The sequence below is a fragment of the Macaca fascicularis genome, chromosome 1 (genome assembly GCF_037993035.2).
Source record: "Macaca fascicularis isolate 582-1 chromosome 1, T2T-MFA8v1.1".
Lineage (NCBI taxonomy): Eukaryota > Metazoa > Chordata > Mammalia > Primates > Cercopithecidae > Macaca > Macaca fascicularis.
The window spans coordinates 142,532,169-142,549,428 of NC_088375.1; the positions used below are offsets into that span (position 1 = coordinate 142,532,169).

Consider the following 17,260-nt stretch of genomic DNA (forward strand, 5'->3'; position numbering starts at 1 on the left):
TCCATTAATTGCATATTTTCAGATATTAGTTCTGACCTTTTCTTCCATGCTGGAGAAGCTACTTATTTTTCTTTGGATATTATTTGTATGTGTTCCAACTAACTAAATATTTGGATTGATGAAGAGTTGTTATATATTTTTCAGAGAATGAAACCCAATAAAAATACACCTAATAAAAAGTATGTATGATTATTTTTAAAACAAACAAAACCCACAGAAAATAACAAGTGTTGGTGAGGTTGAGGACATGGAGGCAGTGGAACTCTTGTAAAGTGTTAGTGGGAAGGTAAAATGGTGCAGCTGCCATGGAAAATGGCATACAGAGCTCTTAAAAAATTTAAAATAGAATTACCATATGAGAAGCCACATTCAGTGGTGCATGCCTGTAGTCCCAGCTATTCCAGAGGCTGAGGCAGAAGGATCATCTGAGCCCAGAAGTTTGAGGCCAGCCTGAGCAACATGACAAGACCCTATATCAAATAAAACCAAACCAAACCCAATAAATTTCTTTCATGTTTCCTGAATTTGCATTTTCAAGATAGGCACCACTGGGGAAATATCCAGAGAGTGGGGCAATCGCAATTTTACTATTTGATACTTTGAGACACTAACGTGATATGATGATTCAGCTTTGCTCTCATCCCAACTATTTTCCAGAGAGCATTAATGTTGGACCACCTTGTGGATTATGCAAGAGTGTCAGTGTTGCCTTTGGCACTAACAGAAAAGAGAGAGTCAAGAATATATATTGCAAGGTAGAAGTGGTCAAGATGTGGAGTTTCTTGTATGGGATACTTTTCTATTTTGTTTTGTAAGAAAAAAACTAGCTATTTCATTAGGAAATTACAGTTTGCATATTTAGAATTTTCATTAATAGTGATTTTAAATGTTACTGTTGTTAGAATGGTGAGTTTGTTAGTTTACAAACGGTTCACCTAACAGCTAACAACTTAGATTTAAATAATTAAGTTTGGCTGGGCGTGGTGATTCACACCTGTAATCCCAGCACTTTGGGAGGCCGAGGGGAGCAGATCACCTGAGGTCTGGAGTTTGAGACCAGCCTGGCCAACACAGTGAAACTCTGTCTGGACTAAAAATACAAAAATTAGCCAGATGGGTGGCGCACACCTGTAGTCCCAGGTACTCGGGAGGCTGAGGTGGGAGAATCTCTAAACCTGGGAGGTGGAGGTTGCCATGAGCTGAGATTGCACCACTGCACTCCAACCTGGGCAACAGAGTGAGACTCCATCTCAAAATAAAATAAAATGATATAAAATAAGTAAGTTTAATATGAATGGAAAGGGATATCTAGGAGTATATTTCAGAATTTTTTTTAACTACTCCAAATATCTATGCACAAAATTCAAGTCAACTGTGCAAGAAAAGTCAAAGAAGTTTCTTTTTGTTTTATTTAGTTTTTAGAGACAGGTCTCACTATGTTGCCCAGGCTGGAGTGCAGTGGTTATTCACAGGTACCATCATAGCACAATATATATAGTCTTCAACTCCTAGGCTAAAGTGGTTCTCCTGCCTCAGCCTCCTGAGTAGCTGGGACTACAAGTGCCCACTGTGCCCAGCCAAAGCAGTTTCTTGATATTTCAAGAGTTCTTGTATACATGTTAATTTTCAGCCAAAAACTCAAGGTTGCTGCGACTATACTCAATTAATGTTCTTTGTTTTATTTGTAGTCAAAGCAAGGACACAACATCAGAGGGACAGCAGAGAATCCTTGTATGTAGATCTTTGGTGGTGAGTACCTGGGAAAAGTCACCTAAGTCAAGATGTCAGCATTAGAAGTATTTTATTTTGAACCTGAAAAGTGGAATGAGCCGTCTATCTAAGTGCTTACATGGGATAATGTGATTAGTAGAAAGGTTTTTTGTGACTCTCTTACTCTGTTGCCCAGGCTGGAGTGCAGTGGTGCAATAACAGATCACTGCAGCCTTGACCTCCTGGCTCAGGTGATCCTCCCACCTCAACCTCCTGAGTAAGTGGGACTACCAGTGCATGCCACCACACTCGGCTAATTTTCAAATTTTTTGTAGAGACAGGATCTCACTGTGTTGCCGAACTCCTGGGCTCAAGTGATCCTCCTGCCTAAGCTTTCCAAAGTGCAGGGGTTATAGGCATAAACCATGGCACCCAGCTGACATTTTGATAGATGTATGCATTGTGGAATAATTAAATCAAGCTAATTAATGTATGTGTCACTTCACATACTTACTTTGGGGGTAAGAACATTTGAAATTTACTCTTGGCTGGGCGCGGTGGCTCACGCCTGTAATCCCAGCACTTTGGGAGGCCAAGGATCATGAGGTCAGGAATTCGAGACCATTCTGGCTAACATGGTGAAACCCCGTCTCTACTAAAAATACAAAAAATTAGCTGGGCACGGTGGTGTGTGCCTGTAGTCCCAGCTGCTTGGGAGGCTGAGGCAGGAGAATGGCGTGAACCCGGGAGGCAGAGCTTGCAGTGATCCGAGATCATGCCACTGCCCTCCAGCCTGGGCGACAGAGAGAGACTCCATCTCAAAAAAAAAAAAAAAGATCATACTGTTGAATGAAAAGCAAGTTAAAGATTATGTACCATTTTTATTTATTTTGTTTTTCTCCTCTGTGGGCACTGGAAGATGGAACATTTTAAAATGGACACATACATTCATACTAATAGCATCTTCATGTTCTCTCTTTTTAAATGCACACACACAGACACACACATATGTGGAAGAAAACACACTGGAAGGATACACTCTAAATTCCTGAAAGTTGTTACCTCTGAAGGGACTGGGATTGAGGGGAGTGCAAGGGGGCTTCAATTGTATTTGTAATTTTTTTTTTCTGTACCTTTTAAGAGTGACTAATGTAATGTTTTCTTTCTTTCTTTTTTTTAATCAAAAACATTTTTTAATGGAGACTGAGTTCTTGCTATATCGCCCAGGCTGGTCTTGAATTCCTGGGCTCAAGCAATCTTCCTGCCTCAGGCCCCCAAAGTCCTAGGATTACAAGCATGAGCCATGATGCCCAGCTGTAATATTTTATTTCTTATAGCAAAGGCAAAAAATTTGTCAAAATGTTAGCAATGATCAGTTCTGGATGTTGACTCATGGGTGTTTGTTATATTCTTTGCATTTTTCTGTCTTTTGAAGATTTCTTATAAATAAGATTTGTTCTCTCCTGTGAAGATTAATCTTCTACTTTGTGCCTGGATTTGGTAAGTTGTGCACATTTCGGCCCACACAGTAGTAATAAATGAGTCTTGGAACAAAACATAAGCAATCCTCTGCAAGCCTGCATGACACATTCTAAGCCAGCCTAAAAATAACAGAAGAATAAAAGTATTATTAGACAGAGGGACCCTCATTTGACCTTTCGGCCATTTGGATTGTCCATTCAGTTAATCTTGTCACAATCATGTAATTATGAGGTTGGTTTGAGCTTAATGAACCAATATATACAAGGAAAATATGCTGTCACCAGAACTGTGCCACACAAAGCCCTTGGGACATAATACTTTTCCAGTGTTTGTACATGAGATTTCCCAAAGATAACAAAACCTTTTACCAAACATGCTTTTCAGACCTATTACCCTTTCCAATGAATATTCCGCTTCCCCAAGTCAAGTTGGCATCCCCCAAAATATGTCAGTGTTGCACCTCTGCCACATAAATACCCAAATGCTTCCTGATACCCCCGCAGGCTATACTTGACAGTACAATACCTACAAAAAGGCAGCGGAGCTGCAGAGTGCTATTGAAATAACCTCCTCTGAGAGTCTCATAAGCTGAAATGCCAGTTAGTAAAACCTATAGGAAAGAGAAAAACAACGAGTGAAGTATGTAAGTGTACTCAGCAGCACTCAAAATTCCAGCTGAGTTGAACTTGGAGGTATTTAAGAAAAGTTGAATGTCTGGAGAACTAGTTAGGAAACCTTAGTCTATCTTTTTTAATTCAAAAATAAATAAAAAAGATATATACACTTCACTTCCTAAAAAAGAAAAAAAGAAAAGAAAAAGTGAGTAGGAAGGAGGGAATGTGTACATTAATGAGGGCTTCCTTCCTTTCTCTCACTTGGGGAGTAGTCAAAGACCCTTTAAGACTCGTTTCCTTTTCCTTCTCTAGGAGGAGATAGTCAGCATGTTCCAGCAATGATAATAGCAGTATGGACATCATTTAAAAACACTCCAGCAGTATACTAATATAAGACCAAAATAAGAGCAATATGGTAAAGCATTACACATTACTTCTCCTCCTGTGTCTGACTCTTTCTCTTTCAGCTAGCTTTAGTCAGCAGGCTTATTTGCTCCAGCCTAGGGGGTTTGATTTATCTACTCTATGTGAACAGGTCTGACCATGGAAACCCTTTCCTCATGTCAGAACCTTTGGCTTCCAGGTAGAGATTCATTCATGCCGTTTACACCACATATTTGCTCCCTGCCTGGACTAATTGGTCCCAATTCCCTCAGGTCAGATGTATTCTGATGACTCCCAAGTCCTGAGCTGCATAACACTCAAAGCCTTTGCATCAGTTTCTCGTTGAGCCCTAGAGGTGCATCTCTCTTTATGGTTGTTGCAAAACATCACTAATTGCCTCAACTTCTTAACTGTGGGTACCCATCTCTAGAATGAAACCATCCCTTAATTTAATGTTTATTGAATACCTGTTAGATGCTGCCATTCTGCTAGGAGCTATGAATATAGTGCTGATTAAGATAGCCATGGCCCCTGCCTTCATGGTGCTTACAGTGTACTATGGAGCTTACACAGGGAGCCTGCTTTAAGGTGGGATCAGGTTTCTTCACTAATGACACCTGTACATAGCTGGTACTGAATGAGTGTGTGTGTATGTGTTTGTTAGTGGGTGGGAAGCAAGACAGGAAGCAAGGAAACCAGAACTATCAACATTGTTTAGGTTAGAGATGATGGTATTTCGACCAGGGTTGTAGCAGCAATGGAAACAGTGAGAAGTGATCATTTGAGGGTAAACAGGACTGACTGGCAGACTGGTTGTGGGGTTAGAGAGACAGAGATAAATCAATGATGACTCATATGTGTTTGACCAGAGCCACTGGGTGAACGGTAGGGCTATTTACGGAGATGAGGACAGAGAATGTGTGTGCAAGAATCAGGAGTTTCATTGTTACATTTAATTTTCTAGTTGAAAAATCAGGTGGCGATATTGAGAAGTCACAAATACATGACTTTGAAATTCAAGGTTAGAGATAAAATTTTGAGACTCATCAATGTGTAATCCATTTAAAGAAATGGGTCTTGTATTAGTCCATTCTGGACTGGCCAGGTGTGGTGGCTCACGCTTTAATCCCAGCACTTTGGGAGGTCAAGATGGGAGGATTCACTCAAGGCCAGGAGTTTGAGACTAGCCTGGTCAATGTAGTGAGACTCCATCTCTCTTAAAAAAAAAAAAAAAAAAGAAATACCTGAGACTGGATAATTTATAAGAAAAGAAGTTTAATTGGCTCACGGTTCTGTAGGCTGTATAGGAAGCATAAAGCCGTCATCTACTTCTCATGGAGGCCTCAGGAAGCTGCCAATCATGGCAGAAGGTAAAGGAGAAGCAGGTGTTTCACATGGTGGAAGTAGGAGCAAGAGAGTGAGGGGAGAGATGCTGCACACTTTTAGATGATCAGATCTTGCAAGAACTCACTATCTCGAGGACAATACCAAGGGTATGATACTAAACCATTCATGAGAAATTTGCCCTCATGATCCAATCACCTCCCACTAGGCTCCACTTCCAACACAGGGGATTACAATTGAACACGAGATTTGGATGAGGACGCAGATTCAAGCTAGATCAGTCTGGATAATAACACCTTGAGAGAGAGTGTCTCAGCTGGGCATGGTGGCTCACGCCTTAATCCCAGCACTTTGGGAGGCTAAGGTGGGCGGATCACAAGGTCAGGAGATCGAGACCATCCTGGCTAACACGGTGAAACCCCATCTCTACTTAAAAAACAAAAAATTAGCCAGGTGTGGTAGTATGCGCCTGTAGTCCCAGCTACTGAGGAGGCTGAGGCAGGAGAATCTCTTGAACCCAGGAGGCGGAGGTTGCAGTGAGCCGAGATTGCACCACTGCACTCCAGCCTAGGTGACAGAACGAGACTCCATCTCAAAAAAAAAAAAAAAAAAAAAAAAAAAAAAGAGAGAGTCTCAATAGAGAAGAGGACCAAGGACACTGCCTTGGGACAAGCCAACATTTAGATCGTGGGAACAGAAAGAAAAGCCAGCGGAGGTGACTTACAAGGAACAGCTAGTGCGATGGGAGGGAAACCATTAGTGCATCTTACCCCTGCAGCCAAATGCAATGTCTCAAAGAGGGTGAAGTAATCTCTTGCATAAACTAAGAGCAGTTAGGTAAGATGAAAACTGAGTATCAGTCACTGGTCTTGCCACAAGGTGACCTTGACAAGTGATCTCACTGGATCTGATTGAGGAGGAGCTGCGGGTGAAGGAGCATGGGTGACAAAGGAAGACATCTCTTTTGAGGAGTTTTACTGCATAGGGAGTAGAGGAATAGGGGTTAGGTAGGTAGATGGGGTCAAGTAAGATTTTTAAAGACAAGAAATACTCTAGTATGTTTTTAAGTTGATGAGAATGATCCAGGAAAGAGAGAAATCTGAGACTGCAATTTCAAGAGGGAATTACTACAGGATGAAAGTCCTTGAGTCATTGAAGGAATGACTCCAGGGCACAGATGGAGGAAGCAAGGCCAGTTCATCCAGAGTAATGAGAAAGCAGATCAGAGGCATAGATAAATCAGCAGATGTGGTGAGAAGAGAAAGATACTTTCTTCTGAGGGCTCTGATATTCTCAGTCAAATAAGAAACAAGGTCATCTGCGGAGTTCAAAGAGGGAGAAGAAGGTATTGAAGACTTGAGAAGAGAAGAAATAAAATCAACCTCTTGTAGAGCGGCAGAGTGAGCTAATAAGGATAATTTAGCAGGATTGCTGAGCAGCACTGAGGGCCCATTGAGGATTATGGTCATCAATTTAAAGTGTAGATGGTGAAAAAGTGGTAAGGTCAATGAATTGGAGATCCTAGTGGGTCAAATTCCTCTTGGAACCAAGATATTAGAGGCAATGAGTTGGAAAGATCAAGATTGGTAGTGAGACAGAAATGCTCGTAATGGAGATTGTGGAGGTGGAACAGTTATTACTGATGAACGTGACCTGGACATGGTTGTGATACTAGGAGGTGACAAGGTGGAGGCACTGAGAGGTCAGGGTTTTCTAAAGGTGGAAGATACAAGAGATTTTACTGCTGTTTTGCCATAAATTCCAGAGGGCAAACTGGAGGGATTTGGAAGGTTGAGGAGGGAAGGGAAGATTGAATCAAGTTAGGTGATGATCAGTGGCATATGGTGATAAGAATCCAGGTGACTAATATGACTTGGAAGGCTTGGATTTCTATTTTATTTTATTTATTTTTTTGAGACCAAGTCTTGCTCTTTTGCCTAGGCTGGAGTGCAATGGTGTGGTCTCGGCTCACTGCAACCTCTGCCTCCCAGGTTCAAGTGATTCTCCTGCCTCAGCCTTCTGAGTAGCTGGGACTACAGGCGTGTGCCACCACACCCAGCTACTTTTTGTCTTAGTAGAGATGGGGTTTCGCCATGTTGGCCAGGCTGGTCTCAAACTCCTGACCTTGTGATCCGCCCGCCTCGGCCTCCCAAAGTGCTGGGATTACAGGTGTGAGGCATTGTGCCCGGCCGGAAGGCTTGGATTTCTTATGGAGACTGACGTAAACAGGATTGTGATGGCCTTGTTATCTCATAGGGGGAGGTGAAGAATTCATTCTATTCTAGCTTCCTTCTTAGGACTAGTCTTTCAGGCACTCCTGCTGTAGAGACACAACATCCCTTGAGGGTTGTTCAGAATATTCTTTTCATTCTCTGCATCCCCTGAATCCTAAGCTCACTTCTTACCTTGCTCTGATCCTTTCAAGCCCAGGCACATCTCAATTCCTCTAGCATTTATAGTCTCATTCAACAGATGAGACTATTTAACAAATAATGCCTTCCTGTTCTTTAGATATCTTTTTAATTATAATCCTGTTACCCTCATATGCACTTTTTTTTGGAGACACAGTTTTGCTCTGCACCCAGGCTGTAGTGCAGTTGCAGGATCTCGGCTCACTGCAATCTCCGCCTCCTAGGTTCAAGAAATTCTTCTGCCTCAGCCTCCTGAGTAGCTGGGATTACAGATGCCCGCCACCATGCCCAGCTAATTTTTTTTGTATTTTTTTTTTTTTAGAGACGGGGTTTCACTATGTTGGCCAGGCTGGTCTCAAACTCCTGACCTCAAGTGATCCACCCACCTCAGCCTCCCAAAGTGCTGGGATTACAGGCATGAGCGACCATGCCCAGCCCTTATGTGTACTTTCACCTCTTAATATGGCTTAGCACATTTCAGTGAATTTTGGTTTTTAGAACATGGAAGAAACTAACATCTTCCAGAAAGTAACACAAATTATATGAGTAAACAGGCAATTTTAAAGGAAGTTTTTTGTTTTGTTTTGTTTTGTTTTGTTTTTGGAGACAGTCTCGCTCTGCCACCTAGGCTGGAGTGCAGTGGTGTAATCTTGGCTGACTGCAACCTCTGCCTCCCGGGTTCAACCATTCTCCTGCCTTAGCCTCCTGAGTAGCTGGGACTACAGGCATGCCACCACTCCAGCTAATTTTTGTATTTTTAGTAGAGACAGGGCTTCACCATGTTGGCCAGGCTGATTTTGAACTCCTGACTTCAGGTGATCCACCCACTTCAGCCTCCCAAAGTGCTGGGATTACAGGCGTGAGCCACTGCGCCTGGACAAAGGAAGTTTTAATTAAAAATTTTATATCATTTTTCTCATATATTAACAATGAATTGTAAACCAAAAATAAAATTTTAAATCCTCCAACTGACTGAACCCATTTTGAAGAGAAACATTCTTAGAAACCTTTGGGAAAACATTTCCTACTTTGAAAAACATGGACTATAAGCAAATAATGTCTTTTATTATGAGAAAGTCTTTTGGTTCTTAATTATCCTCGTCAGAAAAAAAAAAACAAGATAAAAGATTGCTTTTTAAGATTATCACTAAAATACAAAATAAAAACATACTTCTGTTTAACTCATTCCTGAATCTTAAAGAATGTATTACAAGTTGGGCCAGGCACAGTGGCTCACACCTGTAATCCCAGCACTTTGAGGCTGAGATGGGCAGATCACTTGAAGTCAGGAGTTCAAGACCAGCCTGGACAACATGGTGAAATCCTGCTCTACAGAAAATACAACAATTAACTGGGCATGGTAGTGTGTGCTGTAATCCCAGCTACTTCAGAGCTGAGGCACAAGAATTGCTTGAACTCGGGAGGTGGAGGTTGCAGTGAGCCAAGATCACACCACTATACTGTAGCCTGGCGACAGAGCAAGACTCTGTCTCAAAAAAAAAAAGTTACAAGTTAAGAAACTCTTCCTTCTCCTTAGACAACATGTTAAAAGAAACTCAATAAATGTTACAGCAGGTAATTTTATGACAAATATGTGGATATGCCCATTTTCAAAATATGTTAGAAAATACATTTTATAAAGCCAAACTTACAACATGGCCTTCCACAGAGTAAGTGCTCAATAAAGGATAATAATAACAGAGAGCCAATAATAACAGCAATAATTTTAAAATTTAGATATTTTTAGAGCTAGACTTTCAGCATTTCTGCTACTTGTTGAAATGAAGTCAATGAGGTTGTTTAATGTGTTAACTGAATATCAAGGGGCACTACGAAGGAAATGATTGATCAATTGGCTTTAGGAATATAGCATTTTCCTGAAGCTACTTTGGGTAATATTTGCAAGTATTGTGAACTTTTTGCATGAAATACCACACAGATGCAACTCAAAATGAATAGTAATGCACATATATAGTTCTTTCAGCTCTAGACTGGTATTACTTTCAAGTAAACTCTGAAATCACTGGAATAACCATCTCATGGCTCTTAGTAAAAATGATACATGTTCATTACTAAACAGTCAAGCACAGATAAGATGATAATCCAAGGATGAGATGGTGCCCTCACTCATTTCTGTTCAATGCTCAAGATATAACCCTGAACAGAGAGGGTTCAGGGAGACCCTCAGTTGATTAAGGGACTCACAACGCAACTTCAGTTCAGTTTTAGAAAATAAGAAAGTTATATTTCTGGCACACTTTAGTTTTGGGCTGAGATTCAAAACATTTACAGACATTAATATATGTCCCGGGTACGCCTTGTCTTTTTTTGTCCCCCTGAGCACAAAATAACATTACATAATTCATGATTCTTTTTTTCTCTTCTCTAGATCAAAACCCAGTAAACAGAAAACATAAACAAAAGAGGTGGGGCTAGTTCTCTGTAGAGTGTTGTGGAGGTGGGGCTGAGGATGGAGTTTTCCTTCTGGAATCCCAGCCTTGCTGCTGGGAGAGCAAGGTCCTGCCACATCCCCTATGGAGCTAAGACCACAGGGATCTCGGCGGGGGTGGGGTGGGGGGGGTTCTGTCACTTTGAAATGGTATGAGGTTTCCTGCTTCGTCAGAATCCCTGCTGAGGGGGAAATTGAAGGTGTATTGTGGAAACCTCCACTGGGGGCTCCTGCACAGTCTCAGGAAATGGTGAGTTTGCAGGAACTTGTGGTTACTGTGAGAAAATTAGCGTTGGATTTTTATGTCCAGAATCTCTGTGGAATTCCCCAGGTCTGAAGCCAGTGCCTGCTTTGGACTCTGCATACAGGTTCATCTGATTGTATTTTTTCTCATTAATTGAAATTTGCCAGCTGCAATTTTATCAACAAAAACCAAATTCTAATCTTGTAGATAGATACAGAAAATGTGGCTTTAAATTATGGCCTTAGGTTAGATTATGATGAAATAAAACACCAACGAGTATGAACTGGGTCTTTATGAGCGAATTTGAAAAATAAAGTAGTAAATCTGTCTATGATAATAGGTTAACAGAGCAGAAAATAAGGGCAGATGCTGTAGTTTGTAGATCAGCATCCTGTCACAACAATTTTGGAACATTTGGTTCATGTTCTGTCACACATTCTTAAGAGTAGTTGTGCAATTGCCTTCAAGCTGTTGGCTGTATTAGACAAACTTTAAATTAGTGAAAGGAATCTATTTTTATGTGGTGGTGGTGGGGTAGTAGTTCTTCTAAACAAACTTTCATTTTTATATTTTGAAAGTTTTAAAGAATCGAGTTTTTTTTTTTTTTTTTCTTTGAGACAGATCTCGGTTCTGTTGCCCAGGCTGGAGTACAGTGGCACAATCACGGCTCATTGCAGCCTCGACCTACTGGGCTGAAGTGATCCTCCCACCTCAGCCTCCCAAGTAGCTGGGACTATGGGCACATACTACCACGCCTGGCTAATTTTTGTAGAGACTGGGTTTCACCACATTGCCTAGGCTGGTCTCGAACTCCCGGGTTCAAGTGATTCACCTCGGCCTCCCAAGTACTGGGATTACAGGCATGAACCACTGTACTTGGCCTTGAAGTGAACTAAAAAAGAGACCAGGCTCAGTGATTCACACCTTGTAATCCCAACACTTTGGGAGGCCGAGGCAGGCGGATCACAGAGCTCAAGACCAGCCTGGTCTCTTTTGTTTTAAGTTCACTTCAAAGGCCAAGTACAGTCTCTACAAAAATTAGCCAGGCGTGGTAGTATGTGCCTGTAGTCCCAGCTACTTGGGAGGCTGAGGTGGGAGGATCACTTGAGCCCTTTTATTTTGCCAGTCTATAAAGCTTCTGATGACAGGTAGAAGAACCTGGTGGTTAAGTACTTAGGTTTTGAGGTCAGTGGATGTGGGATCGAATCGTGGATAAGATCTCAGTTTGTATAGAGATGTGTATATAGGCCTCATTTACACATATTCTTAGAGGGCTGTAAGAAGTAAATATGTTTATATGTATAGAATTTAGTACCCATGGCCAGGTGTGGTGGCTCATGCCTGTAATATCAGCACTTTGGGAGGCCAAGGTGGGTGGATCACTTGAGGTCAGGAATTGAGAGCAGCCTGGCCAACATGATATGAAACCCTGTTACTACTAAAAATACAAAAGTTAGCCAGGCATGGTGGTGGGTGCCTGTCATCCCAGCTACTCGGGAGGCTGAGGCAGGAGAATCGCTTGAACCTGGGAGGCAGAGGTTGCAGTGAGCTGAGACCGCGCCACTGCACTCCAGCCTGGGCGGCAGGCTCTTTTTTGAGACTCTGTCTCAAAACAACAACAAACAAACAAGAATTTAGTACCCAGGCTGGCTCAGATGTTGATGGCTACTGTTGTGAATCTGGCTCTATGGGGAACAGTTGCTTCATCACTCTTAAAAGACAAGACACTCCTAAATTATCTACCATGCTGTTTTATTTAGAAAGCCTCAACATGATTGATACATTTAATTTAATTTTTTTGAGACAGAGTGTTGCTCTTGTCCAGGCTGTAGCGCAATGGCACCATCTCAGCTCACTGCAACCTCTGCCTCCTGGGTTCAAGCAATTCTTTTGCCTCAGCCTCCTGAGTAGCTGGGATTACAGGTGCCTGCCACCATGCCCGGCTAATTTTTGTATATTAGTTGAGATGGGGTTTCACCATGTTGGTCAGGCTGGTCTGGAACTCCTGACCTCAAGTGATCCACCTACCTGGGCTTCCCAAATTGCTGAGATTATAGGCATGAGCCACCTCACCTGGCCAGTACATTTAAATGTGGGATTAAATATTCACATCTAGTTCAAGTGTTCTCATCTGTACTTGAAACTAAAACTTGATAACAAGGCATAAATACTGTATTAGTCTGTTTTCATGCTGCTGATAAAGACATACCCGAGACTGGGCAATTTACAAAAGAAAGACGTTTATTGGACTTACAGTTCCACATGGCTGGGGAGGCCTCACAATCATGGCAGAAGGTAAAGAGGAGCAAGTCACATATTACATGGATGGCAGCAGGCAAAGGGAGAGCTGGTACACGGAGACTCCTGTTTTTAAAGCCATCAGATCTCGTGAGACTTATTCACTATCACGAGAACAGCACAGGAAAAACTCATCCCCATGATTCAATTACCTCCCACTGGGTTCCTCCTGGGACACATGGGGATTGTGGGACTTAATTCAAGATGAGATTTGGGTGGGGACACAGCCAAACCATATCAAATACTGTTTAATTTGAGTCTAGGAGAAATCTTAAGGCCTTAAACTTAGAGAGACTTTATAAAAGCAGAGGCTAGCTCCATCTGGACTGTTTATTCTTTCAGAATATTATGCCTACTTGTATTCCCAATGCCTGACTCAGGGCTCTTCCACAGTCAGTGCTCAATGAATACTGGTAAGGAAAAAAATGGTTCATTGAGGAGATTTTTGCAGTAATTCAGGTGACTGATGACATTTGACCTTTGTGAATGAATCTCCAATTCTGCAATTGGGTGGATTCTCTACCTATAGGTAAAAGAGGAAGAGGACGAGAAATATTTCCTGTTCTCTCAATAACTTTCCAAATAACATGTCATAAGAAGCCTCCTCATTCTACTCTCCAACATATTAAAAGCCTAAGACTGAGCCAGGTGCAGCGGCTAACGCCTCTAATTCCAGCACTTTGGGAGGCCAAGGCAGGGCAATCTCTTGAGTTCAGGAGTTTGAGACCAGCCTGGGCAACAAAGTGAAACTCCCCTCGCCCCCCTCCGCCCTGCCAACCCCCTCCATCTCTACAAAAAATTAGCTGGATGTGGTGGCATTTGTCACTAATCCCAGCTACTCAGGAGGCTGAGGTGGGAGAATCGCTTGAGCCTGGGAGGCAGAGGTTGCAGTGAGCTGAGATTGAGTTTGTGCCACTGCACTCCAGCCTGGGCAATACCGTCTCAAAAAATTAATTAATTAATTAAAAAAAAAAAAAAAGGCATAGGTCCATAGCCCTTTAGAACTGGAAGAACTAGGCCAAGCCCATCATTTGAACTGAGCCTTGACAACTATTAGCCGTCAGCCATTTATGGAAAGTCGCACAGTACTCAGGACTGGAAGTCTGGTCTTTGAAACCTGTCAGTCCACGGTCATTTAACCTGCCTGTTTGTAAAACAATGTACTGTTACTTAAGTATACTTTTTAATAGGAAAAACTGAGTGTAAGCAAGAGTATCAAAGTGGTGTTCTGATGCCTGCATTCAGCTTCCGCAGCGTGTACTTCACAGGCACAGGTGCTTAGGACGTTGCCCCGCCGAGACTGTAGTTCATGTCCCGCCTACCACCGGGTAACGCCGGTAATGCTGACCTGGCTCCATTATTCGTATTAATTTATTTAGCTAGCAGGGGAACGACTAGGTAATGCAGTCTTAGTTGCTAGAGAGGAAGAGGCAAGACTCCGCTGGCGCCCAGCATCAGAGCGTGACAACAAGCAGGACCGGAGGTTGGGAAAAAACACAGGGACAGAATGAATGTGTGCATGGGGGAGCTGTGCTGGGGAGAGGGCAAGAGGCTGTGATCAGATTATCTGAGGTTTCATAACTTTTATATAAAGACCAAGGAACCAAATGAAAACCCAACTCTTCCAGGGAGTCCTGGAAAGTTCGAAGGACCTCGTTTGAGGGAGCGAGTCCCCGCAGCTCGCGTCCGCATCTCCCCCGCGGTTCCCCCAGGACAGGGGCCGCCCCAACCCGGGCGCGCTGAGCCCGGCCGCGCCCCTAGCCCCTTCTCTCTCTGCCTCCTCGGCCCGAAGGGAAACACAGGCTCGAGCAGCACTCGGGTCTCATCCATCAGCCGCGGAGGCAAAGGGGGAGGAGAAAGGAGGCGGGAGGCGGGAGGAGGAGTTTCTGGGCGGCCGAGAGCCCCCGGTGGGGCCGGCGGAGGAGCGCCCTTCCCCCCGCGCGCTGATTGCTGTGGCGTCCTGCCCGTCCCCGCCCGCGTGTGTGCGAGGGAGGGCGAGTGCGCCGGGTCGGCCTGATGGGGGTAATCGAGGGTTTCGGGGACGCCGAGCGGCACTTTCCTCTTCCCAGTGAGTGAAGGAGGGCAGTCGGCGGCTCTCGCGCCCCGGCCACTTTCCCTGCGCGATTCCCGGAGCTCCCTGCAGGAGGTGAGAGTCCCCAGCGGGTCCGGATGGCGTAGTTGTGCCGCGGCGCAGCAGCTGCCCGAGCTCGCCGCCGCCGAGCGCTGGGCGGGGAAACTTTCCGCCGCTTTCCTCCAACTTGCCGCGGGTGGATCTCCGCTGGACACACCGCCTCTGAGGTACGTGCCGGCCCAGCCCCGCGGCGCTGCAGCCCGCCCGGGCTGTGGGGTCTGCAGGCTGCGCGGTGCCCGTCCGCGCGGCGCGGGCTGCCAGTGCCTACTTCCCGGCCAGGGTCGCTCCAGCTTCTGGGACCTCCGCGCTTGGGAGGGCGGCGCTGGTGGGGGAGTGTTTACGCTCCGGGGAGCGGGCACCGGTGGCCAGCGGTGCGTGGGGAGCGGCCGCACGGGCAGGCAGTGCTCCGGACGATGCGCAGTGCTGGGGAGGAATTGTCCACGCCCGCCCTCACTCTTCCTCTCCGCGGGTCCTTGTGACCCCTGCGGGGCGCGGCGGCCACTTCCCTCCGGACGCGTGACAGCGTCGGTGGGAATGGTTTGTTGTGGGTTCGCAGTCAATTGCCGTGGCCCAGGCTGTGGCTCCCGACTAGTGCACGGACGCGGTTTGCGTTCCCCGCGGACCGCGCCCTCAGGGTGCCTTGCGGGCTGCGCCGCAAGCTGCAACTCGGCCCCCCCACGCAGAGAATGCGCCCCGGTTTATTTTGAAGGCTTTCTTCTGTATTCATTTGGTTAGGGTAAACTTGGAAATCTTGGACTGTCGCTAGAAGAATCTGCTTGCAGACTTGATCTTATTAGGGCATTTGCCCCGCTTTGCAGAATCGCATAGTGTCAAGAGCGGACGTGTCAAGCATGAATTACCTTGGCAAAGTAGAACTTAGTGGATTTGGTGTCCTCACAAAAAGCTGGAAGAAGAAAACCGTTCAATTTCCCTAGCTGTGAAGTGGGGATAGTAGTACTTGCCCCGTAAAGTTGCTGTGAGCATCGAATGATTTAATGTGTGTAAGGTGCTACAATAGTGCCTGGCACAGAGTAATTAAGCACTGCACGGAGGTTAGCGCTGCTTGCCGTTAGCCCTGCGGTGGCAGGATAGGAGCGGCGAGGGCAGAGGATAGTAGGAGTGACAGGCTGTGCTGGGGAACCGGGCGTATTCTGAGTTTTACGTCCTTCCGAAGAAGTGAGCGGTTTGGGAGAAGTCTCCACAGGTAGTAAAAACACGTCAAGACCATTTCTTCTTCCTAAATGGTACTCAGACTGCAAACAGTGATTTCAGTGTGAACTCAGTTGTTTCTTTTGGATGATAATAGCAGCTAACGTTTAGTAAGCCCATACTGTGTACACTTAATCCTCACAGCATCTCTGTGGGAAAAGCACTATTAATGACCTTATTTTACAGATAAGACACTAGAGGTTAAGTTACTTGTCCAAGATCATACACAATTTTCTGTTAGTTCTGACTCCAAAGCTAGCTTTCTCCCTCGAGAGCGGCAAGTGCAGGCCGATTTGTGTGTACATAGATTTGTGTGCATAGCCCCATGCATCTTCTCCCATCTTTCAGCTTTCTATTTGAGCTGAACGCATATCTCTTGAAACACACATAAGGTATCTGTGATGAATTTAGGTGATTTTACATACTTATGAGGGTGCTGAATTAAAGTTCCTCTAACACTGGCCCCAAATAATTATAAATAGAACTCTGACTTATATTAATTAACATGGATTTTTTGTGTGTGTGTGTGACAGAGTCTCGCTCTGTCCCCAGGCTGCAGTGCAGTGGTGCGATCTCGGCTTACTGCAACCTCCACCTCCCGGGTTCAAGAGATTTTTCTGGCTCTGCCTCTCGAGTAGCTGGGACTGCAGGCGCGCACTACCACGCCTGGCTAACTTTTGTATTTTTAGTAGAGATGGCGTTTCACCATGTTGGCCAGGATGGTCTCGATCTCTTGACCTCGTGATCCACCCACCTTGGCCTCCCAAAGTGCTGGGATTACAGGCGTCAGCCACCACGCCTGGCCAACATGGATTTTTATTCTTAATTTCTTTTATTAATTCTCCAGACATTGTTGATCACCATTACTTGGCTTCCTTAGGAAACAGCTTGGGGTTGGCACAGGAGGCAGGGAAATAATTCTTACCCCCTTAAGGGCTATTAACATGAAATTGATTTCATGCCATTGTGTCAGTTAAAGGATGT

General features: G+C 44.5%; 1 protein-coding gene across 6 annotated transcripts in view; it reads left to right on the forward strand.

Annotated features, from left to right (window-relative positions):
- The first annotated feature begins 14,986 nt into the window (after positions 1–14,986).
- Positions 14,987–17,260, forward strand: part of TGFBR3 (transforming growth factor beta receptor 3) — a 206,569-nt gene continuing 204,295 nt past the window's right edge. For 4 of the 6 annotated variants that reach the window (XM_005542754.4, XM_005542755.4, XM_074001730.1 and 1 more), the window contains exon 1: positions 14,987–15,234. The gene's annotated coding sequence lies outside the window, so the exon portion shown is untranslated. The remainder of the gene's footprint in view (positions 15,235–17,260) is intronic. The other 2 variants (XM_065518744.1, XM_074001718.1) reach the window with 1 other exon arrangement.